Here is a 13,335-nt window from a genome sequence, read left to right on the forward strand (position 1 = left end):
GGTCTTCTGTGATGGAATAACTGCTGAGATTTAAGTGGAGTCTAAGCACAGAACGCAATCATTTGGCCTAAGTTAAATGTAAACTTATAAGTGGAATCAAATGTAAACATACTTAAAATTTACCCCACTAAATTTATTTATTTATACCAGAAAAAAAAGATGGGTGTAGCAAATGAGTAGGTAGTGTGGTGGAGGAGGGCAGTGGCTAGGTATGAGCACATAGCCATATTATTCTTGTAACTGCTATTAGAATATTCTGTAATTTGGAACTTTAACACATCCCATTATACTACAATACTACATACCATGATGATCTTTTTGTTAGGTACCTCTTTGGTTCCCTGCTGCCATAATTTTAGGAAAGAGATGTTAATGGTTGATTTTTGTAAAATTTAGTGTGATACAGATTTATGTGCATATGATACTAAAATAAGACATGGGAATCCCCTCCCGGTCCAGTGATTAGGACTCCATGTTTCCACAGCAGGGGGTACGGGTTCAATCCCTGGTCAGGGAACTAAGATCCCACAAGCCCTGTGGTGTGGCCAATAAATAAATAAAGTAAGGCATAGTCTCTGCCCTCAAGAAGTTTACCTTCTAGTGGGAGAGGGATGAATGGAGGGATAGACTTTAAAAAAAAATACAGTACAGAATTAGCAGTGTAAAACTAGAGATGTATGCTAGATATGAAGGTGCCCAAAAGACCTCCGGTCTGTTTAGGCTGGCGGAAGGGTGGTCGGGTAAAGGAAAGCTTCACAAAAAGACACATGATGTGGGTATTAAGAGAGGAGAAGGAGTTTGCCAGGCAGAATGGAGATAAAGGTAGGGTGGACACATCACAAAGGTGTGAAATTGCACAGTGTGTTCTGAAAACTGGTGAGTTCAATTTGGGACATGGTAACTTTGGAATGTGTAGCCCAGAATGATATTGTCCTTGAGTATCTGGTCTCCCTATATTTTTCCTTAATAACGCAGTTTGGCTGCCTGACATAAAGACTAGATTTCCAGCCTTTTTAGCAGTTAGTTACAGCTGTGAGACTTAAGTCCTTGTCAGTGGGATAAAAGCACAGGTAGTGTGTTACAGAGAAGTGAATGTACCATTCTCTCTTCCTTCTTCTTGCTTCTGTCCTGCTGCTAGGAATGTGGTTGTTTTGGATGGAGCTCTATCTTGGATTATGAAATGGGGACCACATTCTAGGCATTTCGAAGTGGAAAGCAGAAAGGAGCCAGAGTCCCTGAGAACTTTGTGGAGCAGAATTTTTATACTGGCCTATTCCAGACTATTATTTGAGAGAGAAAAATTTCTGTGTTATATAAACCACTGTTTTAGGCTTTTCTGTTACTGTTAGCTGAATTTAATCTTAACTGATTCAGGGTAATTTAGGACATCTAGGTAGACATGTCCATTGGATGGATGTACATGCAGGTATGAAGCCTAAAAGAGTTAGGTCTTGGTTGACAAAGCAGGTTTGAGAATCATCACGTTCATTCAAATAAATACGTTTTGTGTCAGGTGGGATTATAGGTGCTGGCGGGGGGAGTTGGTGTGGAGGTGGGCAGCTTACACATCCTGTTGATAGCAGTGGGTGTGATTTTATTTATAGATGTGTAACAGGTGGAGGTGGATCAACCACAGAACCTTGTGCGTCAACATTTAAAACAATAATTCTCACACTGGAATCACCTGGGAGAGCTTGTTAAAAGGCTGATATCCTGATGCTCACATCTAGGGGTTCTGAATCAGTAGGTCCGGAGTGGGACTCAGGTGTTTCCACTGTACATGGTTTGAACTTTGAGAAACACAAGAATAAGGGATGGGTAGGGCTTCCCTGGTGGCGCAGTAGTTGAGAGTCCGCCTGCTGATGCAGCGGACACTGGTTCGTGCCCCGGTCCGGGAAGATCCCATATGCCGCGGATGCGGCTGGGCCCGTGAGCCATGGCCGCTGGGCCTGCGCGTCTGGAGCCTGTGCTCTGCAGCGGGAGAGGCTACAACAGTGAGAGGCCCGCATACCGCAAAAAAAAAAAAAAAAAGATGGGTAGATGATAGAATTCAATTTAGGACAGTGAGAAAAAGTATATAAACGTAGGAAAAGCACTAGGTTGATTCCCCCAACAACAGGAGAGGAAAGATTTTAAGCAAATAAGTATTCAGCACTATCAAATGCAGCATAAAACTCAAGAGAGAGAGCTCATTAGTGGTCTTAAGTAAAAGCATGGTTGCTAGACTTCTTTGAAAAACCAGATTTAGAAAGTTGAGGAGTAAATAGGAGATGCAAAGTGTTTTTAAAAAAGTGATTTCAGGGCTTCCCTGGTGGCGCAGTGGTTGAGAGTTCCGCCTGCTGATGCAGGGGACACGGGTTCGTGCCCCGGTCCGGGAAGATCCCACGTGCCGTGGAGCGGCTTGGCCCATGAGCCATGGCCGCTGAGCCTGCGCGTCCGGAGCCTGTGCTCCGCAACGGGAGAGGCCACAACAGTGAGAGACCTGCGTACCGCAAAAAAAAAAAAAAAAAAGTGACTTCAATACTTTCTGAAATATGCCTCCTCTGTCCTTTACCCCACTATACAGTTCACCAGTTAATGTGAAATTTAGAACCTTTACCTCAATTTATAATCCTTTACCCTCTACCATTTATAGTTGTCTTAAATATTTCCTCTATATTCATTGAGAGTGGCATTATATAGTGTGATAATTTTGGCTTCAATCATAAAACATAATTTAGAAAACTCAAGAAGAGAAGGAAAATCTATTGTATTTATGCACAGTTTTGTCCTTTCAGTTGTTCGTTCTTCTTTCCTGGTTTTCAAAGATTTCTCCTTTTATCATTTTTTTTTTTCTGTTTGGAGAACTTCTTTTAGTCATTCTTTTAGGGTATGTTGGCTGGCAACAAATCTTTAGTTTTCCTTCATCTAAGAATGTCTTTATTTCCCCTTCATTCTTGAAAGGTGGTTGCTGGATATAGAATTCCAGGTTGGCAGTTGTTTTCTTTCAGCACTTTAAAAATGTTGTGCAACTTCCTTCTGGCTTCCATGGTTTCTGATGAGAAGTTTGCTTTTATTCGAATTGTTTTTCCCCTATAGGTTCCATTATGATTATGGGTCTGTTTTTCCTTGTAGTTCTTCTAGTATTTACATTATGCTCTATCTGTTTTCTGGCTCCATTATCAGGTGTGTACAAATTTGAATTCTCTCATAACTTTCTGGTCCATTGAACCTTCTGTAGTAATCCTCTTTATGTTTTTTTAGCTTAAAGTCTGCTTTTATCTTGTATTAATGTAGCTATACCAGCTTTTTGTTGTTGTTGTTATACCAGCTTTTATTTGGTTGGTGTTCTTATTCTTTCTCTTTCTCTTTCTAATGTTCAGCCTTTATCTATCCTAATCTAAAGAGATGCGTTTCTTGCAAATGGTCGGATTTTTATTTTTTTGCCAGTCAGCCAGTCTGACTGGAGCTTTTAATCTATTTCTATTTATTGTAATCACAGATATATCGGGTTTTCAGTATGCTATCTTATTTTGTGCTTTTTATTTGTCTTGCCTTTTCTTTGTTTTGTTTTCCTTTCTTATCCTTTTTTGGATTATTTTTTCTTATTCCATTTGTTCTCCTCTTGTTGGGAAGTTATACACTGTATTTTCCGTTCTTTTAATGCTCTAGGAATTTTAACATGCTTTCTTCAAGGAAGTCTGAAATTAATATCTTTCTTCTGCACTAAGACAATAAAAGGAACTTAGAATACTCTACCTATTTACTCCCTTCAAATTCATGTTATTACTGTTGTATATTTTAATTATATATTTTTGTAATCTTATAAACTATTACTATTATTGTTTAAGTAATCAATATTTGTTGATATTCACCAACATATTCAACATGTTCTTTGCTCTTTATTCCTTCTTAGTAGGAATCCTCCTTAATCCCTTTCATCTGGGATTAATTTTCTGCTGCCTGAGGTAGATCCTTGAGAATTTCCTTTAGTGAATGTCTGCTAGTGGCATGCTTTCTCAGTTTATGTTCATCTGAATATGTCATTATTTCACCTCCTTCCTTGAAAGACATTTTTTCTGGGTGTAGAATTCTAAGTTGACAGCTGTTTTCTTTCAGCACATTGAAGGTATCATTATTTTGCCTTTTGATTTTCATTGCTGTTGACAGTTCAGCTGTCATTCTATTTTTCCTCTGACTGTAATGTCATTTTTTTTCCTCTAGCTACTTTAATATTTTCATGTCATCTTTGATGTTTTTTATTTTCACTCTGATAATTCTAGGTGTGGGTTTTGTTGAATCTTGGCAAAACCACACAGATACAAATGATAAGTTGTTTACTTTCATTTTGAAAATTTTTAAATGTTGGATATTATAATTTAACTGTTTTATCATTATTAAGGATTTCAAATGCCACAAGTAATTTGACATTGTGAAGCATTTTTTATGACTACTTTTTTTTTCATTTTGTTTTTGTACTTTAAAAAAATTGAAGTACAGTTGATATACAATACTGTGTTAGTTTTGGATGTACAGCAAAGTGATTCAGTTATATATATATATTTTTTCAGATTGTTTTCCATTATAGGTTATTAAAAGATATTGAATATAGTTCCATGTGCTATACAATAAATCTTTGTTGCTTATCTGTTTTATATATAATAGTTTGTATCTCTTAATCCTATACTCCTAATTTATCCCTCCCCCCTTTTCCCCTTTAGTAACCATGAGTTTTCTGTGTCTGTGAGTCTGTATTCTGTTTTGTATATAGATGCATTTGTATTATTTTTTAGATTCCACATATAAGGGATAGCATACAATTTTTGTCTTTCTCTGTCTGACTTACTTAGTATGATAATCTCTAGGTCCATCCATGTTGCTGCAAATGGCAGTATTTCATTCTTTTTAATGGCTGAGTAATATTATATATATATATATATATATATACGTATATATATATATGCCACATCTTCTTAAGCCAGTTGTCTGTTGGTGGGCACTTGGATTGTTTCTATGTCTTGGCTATTGTAAATAGTGCTGCCATTGGGGTGCATGTATCTTTTCGAATTAAGAGTTTTCATCTTTTCCGGATATATGCCCAGGAGTGGGATTGCTGGATCATATGGTAGCTCTATTTTTAGTTTTTAAAGGAACCTCCATACTATTTTCTATAGTGGCTGCACTAATCTACATTCCCACCAACAGTGTAGGAGGGTTCTCTTTTCTCCACACCCTCTTCAGCATTTATTATTTGTAGACTTTCAAAAATAGATTTTAAAATTAATTAAGTTTTGGCTACGTTGGGTCTTCGTTGCTGCTCACGGGCTTTCTCTAGTTGCGGCACGTGGGGACTACTCTTCATTGCGGTGCATGGGCTTCTCTTGTTGCATAGCACGGGCTCTAGAGCACGTGGGCTTCAGTAGTTGTGGCAAGTGGGCTCAGTAGTTGTGGCTCATGGGCTCTAGAGCACAGGCTCAGTAGTTGTGGCGCAGGGGTTTACTTGCTCCACAGCATGTGGCAGCCTCCTGGACGTGGGAGACCAGTGATCGAACCCGTGTTCCCTCCATTGGCAGGCGGATTCTTAACCAGTTGCACCACTAGGGAAGTCCCTATAGACTTTTTGATGATAGCCATTCTGACTGGTGTCAGACAATACCTCATTGTGGTTTTGATTTTCATTTCATTAATAATCAGCAGTGTTCAACATCTTTTCGTATGCCTGTTGACCATCTGTATGTCTTCTTTGGAGAAATGTCTATTTAAGTCTTCCACCCATTTTTTGATTGGGTTGTTTGTTTTTTTGATGTTCAGTGCATGAGTTCTTTGTTTGTTTTGGATCTTAACCCCTTGTCGGTGGCATCATTTGCAAATATTTTCTCCCATTTTGTAGGTTGTCTTTTTGTTTTGTTGATGGTTACATTTGCTGTGCAAAAGCTTTTAAGTTTGATTAGGTCCCATTTGTTTATTTTTCTGTTATTTCTTTTGCTTTGGGAGACTGATCTGAGAAAATATTGCTACAATTAATGTCAGAGAATGTTTGCCCATCTTCTGTTGTAGGAGTTTTGTGGTGTCATGTCTTATATTTAGGTCTTTAAACCATTTTGAGTTTATTTTTGTATATGGTTTGAGGGAGTGTTCTAATTTCATTGATTTACATGTAGATGTCCAGCTTTCCCAGCACCACTTGTTGAAGAGACTTTTCTCCATTGTATGTTCTTGCCTCCTTTGTCATAGATTAATTGACCGTAGGTGTGTAGGTTTATTTCTGGGCTCTCTATTTTGTTCCATTGGTGTGTGTCTGTTTTTGTGCCCTGCCATTGCTGTTTTGGTTACCTTAGCTTTGTAGTATCATTTATGACTACTTTTTGAATACAAATAAATCAACCCATGACAAGGTAGAATTTGGAAACAGTAGAGTAGAAACAAAGATGTGCCCACTGGTGCCACATTCTGATTTGTAAAGATTCACAGAAGTCCCCAGAAGAACCTTAGGATTCTGGGAAAAGTATGGTTAAAGATTGTTAGTTGATACTTAACGTTGCATATATGATTCATTTTGATTTTTTTCAAGCATTGCTTATTAATTGCAGAGAGATTAATAGGGTTAGTACTGTACTTGCTTACACTAGGTGAAATACTCTTTTTGAGTAGAGAAAACATTTACTTTAGCCAATATATCATTCATTAAATGGCAGCTATAATATATAAGTATCATTTCTTAGATATAATGTGATATATTCTTGAAAGCCAAATATTTTAAAATTATTTTTTATTAGTTTTAACTCATTTTACTCTAATAGGAAAAGTAATGTTCAAAGGAAAAAGTTGAGAAAAGCGTGCAGAGATAACCATGGCAAACAGTTTTATCTATATTTGGGTTCATAGTGCCTTTTTTTCTTTTTGTTTCACACATGCACCTTAAGAACACGCATACAGCCAAATCAGTAGAAAAATGTTAAGTTATGGTGTATTTATTCTTTAAAATCATATAGAACAGTTTAGAAGAATGAAAGTGTTCCTGTTTACTGAGAAAGAAAACTCTCCAAGATGTATTAATTGAAAAAAACAACCCCCCCATACATACAATATAATACCATTAAGTTAAGAGAAAACAAGTAGTTATGTATTTCTATATTTAATTGTAGATATATGTATATAAATACACAGAAAAGATCTGAAAGGCTATACAGTATATCAAATCTGTGTCATAGTGATAATTTCTGAAAAGGGGTATAGGGTGGTAAAGGAAGTGGTAATGGGGACTTTTGCTTTTATCTGTGGCCTTTTTTTTTAAACAAGAATGTATTGGTATGTTACATTTGTATCTTTAATTAACAGTTTCAGTTTGAAGACAGATTATCCTTCATATTCCACTTTCTTGCCTACTTTTTCATGCTGTCTTGTGACTGTATTCCTATGTGAAATATATCCTTACAAATTCAGTTTTGTTTTTTACTCCATCATATGGCTATACCATAATTTATTTAACCAAACATCTATTTTGTTTGGCATTTAGAATGTTTCAACATTTATGTTATTAAACTAGATGATATGAAGGATGTATCTTTGCATACCTTTCTAATTATCTACATAGAATAAGTTTGCTGTGTCAGAGGCTACGTTTCTAAGGCTGACAAATTGTCATTCAGAAAGCTATACTCACTTCCACTCCCCCTCAGTGGTGGGTGAAAATGTTTTTTTCCTTCTCTGGTCAACTTTGGGCATTATCTTCTTATTTTTGCTAATTTAAAAAATGTTATTTTAAAAATTTTCATTTCTTAGATTACTAGTGAGGTTGAATCTTTTTCTTTCCATGTATTTTGGCCATTAATATTCCTTTATCATTTTCCTAATTGTCTTCTCCCATTTTTTTCTTAGAGTGTTCCTTTCATTGTTGATTTGTTTGAGTGCTTCATTTATTGCACATATCAACCCTTTGTCATAAAAGTAAAAACCTTTTCTTGGTCATTTGCTTTTTAATGTTATTTATGGCCTTTTAAGAAAATGTACAGAAATATTAAATTTTTTGACTTGAATATTAAATAATTCAAGGGCCTTAGAGTTAAATAATTTCAAAAGGCACAAATAATATTAAATCAATTGAATTTTATGAATTTAAAAAATCTATTTTTTTCATTTGTTTTGAGTATTTCTTGAACACATTGGAAATGTTCATTTTTTGACCTTTGTTTAATTGCTTTTCCAATTTTTTTTTTTTAGACTGCAGCACATAAAACCTTTTCAAATAATTAATGACTAAAGACAATTCACTAGCATAGTTTCTTAAAGAAATGTAGTGAGGCTTCCATGAGTGCTACTTTATTTGACTTTACATTAAAAACCTTATTTAAGCTTTACTGGTTTTCCTTTCAAGAATAGTAATAAGGTTTAATTTACTTTAAAACTTTTTCTAACAGTTTTTCTGCTGGTGTTAACACTTCTATAATCAGAAACAGCTAAGTTCTTATCAGGCCTATCATTGGTATAAAAATCCACTGAGAAACATACCTTCAATAGAAAATAAAGCAAGCTGAGTGGCTTTTTTTCCTCGTTTATTTAGATTTTCCTTTCTTGGAAAATGACTCTACAGTCTTTCAAAGCTCTTTAATGACTCTACAGTTAATGACTCTACAGTCTTTCAAAGCTCTTTACTTCTGGTTGGTGCTGTCACAGCTCATCAGATTTATTCTAGAGACCTGCACAGGGTGTCTGGTGAGAAAGAGGAAAGAACTATGTATGCTGCTGTGTCCTTGGCAACTTAAGGCTGAGTCAAGTAAACTAAAACAAAGTTCATTGTAGATTTTTTCTTGCAAAATTTATTTGATCTTGCTGTTCTCTGTTTCGATTTTTCCCCCTCCCTTTGTATCTCATACTTAGTTCTCTCTAAATAAATGATCGAAATTTAGGAATGCCCAGTAAACTATTGGTTAACTATTGGTTTCTTCTCATATTGCCCTTCCTTTGTCTCTGGCATATACAGTCATAGGGATTTATAGCCAGTCATTTCATTAAAGTCCACATGTTTAATACATGAAGGACAAGACTTGGAATCCAGCAACTTAGCATCAGAACTGGGACACCTGTTATTTTAAAGGCTATGTATGATTTTTTAAAAAAACTTTTCTTTTCCCTGTCTTTATTTGGGAAAGTTTGTAAACAAATAGGTTACTATTTTGTTTTATAAACACAATAAATGTAGGTTTTTAGTCTTCTGAGAAATTGGGGAAATTCAGAAGCAGAGGATTCTTTTAAAAATTTGACCCAGTGTTAATTTTTTTCTAATATTGTGGGATATTCAAAGGTTTTTGTTTTGTTTTATAAATATAGCTATATTATAAACCATTCTACCTGGCTTTAAAGGTACTTAAATACTTTTAAAGTTAACTATATAAATTAAACTTTAAATAATTTCTGAAACATTAATGAATTAGTTTTATTTAACGTAGTTTCAGATTTATGCATCATTGATTACAAATTAATGACCCATACTAGTGTGAAGTGTCGTCTTGTAGTCTAATTTAAGCATTTGTGACCATACAAACCAAGAAAGAGGGCAGCAAGCTTCCAGATGCTTAGAGTATAAAGTTGCAGGATCCCAAGGGTATAGAGGAATTCCTCTGGTCCAAAGGGAAATGCAGAGGAGGGGAAAACCTAGAATCAGAAAGGTGTAGCCAAGCATTCCTGTCTAGTGGCACCATATCCTGGCAGTGATCATTTTAACTCTTCTCTTGATAAAAATCCTTCAATTTATTTGGGTCCCCCACCACCTGCCTCTCATGGAAACAGCTTTAATTTCCAGGTGGAACTCAATGGTGACATGACATTTCCTTCACAACTTTGTAAAACATTTCTGATTATGAATAATTGATAGAACTGGCATATTAGATTTTCTTTGTTGGTAATTCAGACATAAATTGTATGAATAGGAACTTTCTTCTTAAGCTTAAAGTGAAAAATAGGTTTTAAATATAATTATCCTGGGCACTGTTAGCTGCTTCTTTGAATGGTGGTTTATTTTATATCGTGTCTGCGCGCACAAGTGTATGGTTTAGCTTTTAATTAAAATTTTAAGGGAGTGGGTTTTAAAATCTAAACTTTTGATCTTTAAAAAAAATGTAATTAGTCATTTTATATTGTAGTCTTATTTTCTCCTATGTAACATTTTCCTTTGGAATTATTTAAAAGTTAGTCTTTTTAAAGTTTTATTGAAGTATAGTTGATTTATAATGTGTTAATTTCTGCTATACAGCAAAGTGGCTCAGTTATACATATATATATTCTTTTTCAGAGTTAGTCTTTTGAGAAATATTTCAAAGTTTCCATGTGCAAACAAGAAATAGCTCTGCTCCCCACCGCCATCTCATTCTCATTTTTTTAAAAAACAAAACCAGAAATTATGGTTGCTTTTGCTCTTTGTTTGGGTAACCAGAGGAGTATGTGGTTTCTATAACTTGTGCTTCACCTCTTTAAATTTTAAAATTAAGATTTTATAGTTTTTCGGACATACCTTTACCAAATTTTTCCCTATTTTTATATGACTGTGTGTGTTCAGTAAACACCACATAAAGCAGCACTTTTCCTCTCTCTCTGTTATAGTGGGTCAAAAGTAGCAGAGGTACATAAAATTAAGGCTGTAAAAAGTTCAAGGTGTATCAGTCCCACCCGAAAGGTTCTGAATAAAAATTCGAGTATTTGTTTAGATATTTGCCCTTAATGTAGCTCAAAATAAAATACAGACTAATAATGCTTAGTATATTTAGTACTTTTCCTGTTTGGTATAAAAGAAATAGGTAGAAATGCTATCAACCCAAATTATTCACTAAAAAGCCAAGAAATTTTCAACAGCTGATATTTTCTTTTTCATACGTACAGCTTGGAACAAATGTTTTGCTTGTGCAAATGAGACAGCTATTATGATGCAAAGAAGTATCTTGAAGAAAAAAACAAATGTCCTTTTTCTGTTTTCAGCTAAATACTGCAGTAATTGCAAGCAGAGCCTGAAGCTTCTTTCTTGTTTCGGTTCTGTGATATATTTTAACAAGTTCTCTTGAGACTATTAAAGTGTCTTGGTTTTTAGGACATGTGGTCCAGCGGGAATAACTTTGTCTACATACGCAGTGAGTTGGCAGTTAGATTTTTGCATGTCTTCTCATTTGTTTCCAGATTCTCTGACCCAGGGTAACCTTTGGTTCTTTTCTGAAGGCAGGAGTGAAGGAAGTTTGAGCAGGTGACTGATGATCACTGTCTATACAGCCCACAGACAATATGCGAATTACTTTAGCAGCCCTCTTAATCCCCCCCCCCCCCCCCCCCCCGCAACCAACAAATGCAAATAGTTTCATCCCATTTGCTAGAAATTCAGGCTTGCTCCGGCAACATGGGCTTTGTTGTTAACTCGCTTTCTTCAGAAAGGCAGTTTTATTCCTGGTAGAGGAGAAAGGCTATCAAATGGAACCTAAATCACCCTTGTGGTAAATACAGCAACAGTTTGGTTCTCTGGAATATTTCTAAAGGTAGGAATTACCCCAAAAGTTTCTTTCTATTGCAGTTGAAGTTTGGTTAAAGAAATTCATTGTCTGCTTTGTTAGCTTTTGTATATTAAATATCCCAGTCATTTCTGTTATCTAAAAAAAAAAATCCTCTATTTTGTTCTAAATATTACGTGCTGAAATTGTTGGCACTATTATTTGATGAGTCACTTCTAAAAACTGTTTTACAGTACAAGGGAAAAGTCAGATTTTGGTTATTTCCACCATAAAAATGAATTAAAATAAGAAAGGAACAACCCTATTGTAAGTCAAACTTGATCACTTAAATCTCCAGTTTATAATCAAACGTTGCCAAGTGTTTTTCTATAGCTTTGAGGAATACAACATGATTTTTCACTGGTATTACGTGAGACTTATTAAAAGGACTTTTATGATATAGAAATGTGGATAACATATTTTACTAATTATTGTGTCAATACATTTAATGTGTTTTGTGGAAATTATAGTGGTGACTGCTATATTTTTTTTTAGCATAATGGAAGTCACTCTATAGAAGTCATTCCATAAGAAAAAAGACGTTATGGTTTAAAAATTGAGTGACTTTTAAAAGCTCAGTCTTGATAAACCATAATGGAATAGAATATGAAAAAGAATACATATATATATAACTGAATCACTTTGCTGTATACCTGAAACTAACACAACATCGTAAATCAACTATACTTCAATAAAATAAAGAAAAAAGAAAAGCTAGTCTTGTTAGGTGAATTGTGAATTGACCTGAAACAACTGAAGTTGCTTCTTTTTGTGTGAACTTTCCTCTCAAAATATTAAAGATTTTGGAAACTGTCATCTTCTTTAGTAATGTCATTTTAACCAGAATCTTGGTTTCTCATGAACTGAGCCAGATATGAGTAGTAATTGTGAAATAAAATGATCTTCACGGGAAGCACCCCCAGTGAAGCTGACAGGAGTGGTTTACAAAGCATCTATGATCCGAAAGTAGAAAACAAGTATATTTTTAAAACAACACTCTTAAAGCCCTTCTAAATTCTAATTGTAATTTGTAGCTTGTTCTTGCATTTTTATGATTTCCTTTCTAGACTAAATACATATGAGAAATAATTATATAACAGGGTAGAAAAATAATGTAAGTTCTACTAAATTAGATTTTCTTTCTTTTTTTTCTTCCCCCCACCCCCCGTACGCGGGCCTCTCACTGTTGTGGCCTCTCCTGTTGCGGAGCACAGGCTCCGGACGCGCAGGCTCAGCGGCCATGGCTCACGGGCCCAGCCGCTCCACGGCATGTGGGATCTTCCCGGACCGGGGCACGAACCTGTGTCCCCTGCATCGGCAGGTGGACTCTCAACCGCTGCGCCACCAGGGAAGCCCCAATTTTCTTGTTTTAATTTTGTATGTATGCCAAGGGTAAAAGGCCTTGTCACTTAGGTATGGAGATAAATAACTGGACTTTTGTAATTTGTTTAAGTTAGAGAGCTATCCTTTCAATTTTGTTTGGAAAAATTTTCCCAGTAACATTTTTACAAGTTTTAAATCACCTTAAGATAGAATATTCTATGCAGGTTAACGTATGTTTTATAAGGTATATGTATGAAGAATTTCTTCTTTCTTCTTTAATCTGTTTACCTTAGATCTCCAAGCCCTGTTTTGAAACGGGGGAAGGAGTGACTCAAAGCTGCAGATCCTTTCAGTATATTTGGTTTTGGTTTACTTGTCCAGACATAATTTTTGAAGGCTACTGGAAGAGACATAGCAGCACTTTCCAAATGGAGACGCTCTATCAGACCCCAAAAGCAAGTTCTTTTAAATGAGATCTTTATTTTTCCGAGTGAATGATTTATTTCTT

At 35.3% G+C, this 13,335-nt stretch overlaps 1 protein-coding gene across 5 annotated transcripts in view; it reads left to right on the forward strand.

Moving 5' to 3' along the window:
• SCML2 (Scm polycomb group protein like 2) overlaps nucleotides 1-13,335 on the forward strand; it is an 86,661-nt gene that overhangs the window by 43,320 nt on the left and 30,006 nt on the right. The gene's annotated exons all lie outside the window — the stretch shown is intronic.

The sequence above is a fragment of the Tursiops truncatus genome, chromosome X, assembly GCF_011762595.2.
Source record: "Tursiops truncatus isolate mTurTru1 chromosome X, mTurTru1.mat.Y, whole genome shotgun sequence".
Classification (NCBI taxonomy): Eukaryota; Metazoa; Chordata; class Mammalia; order Artiodactyla; family Delphinidae; genus Tursiops; species Tursiops truncatus.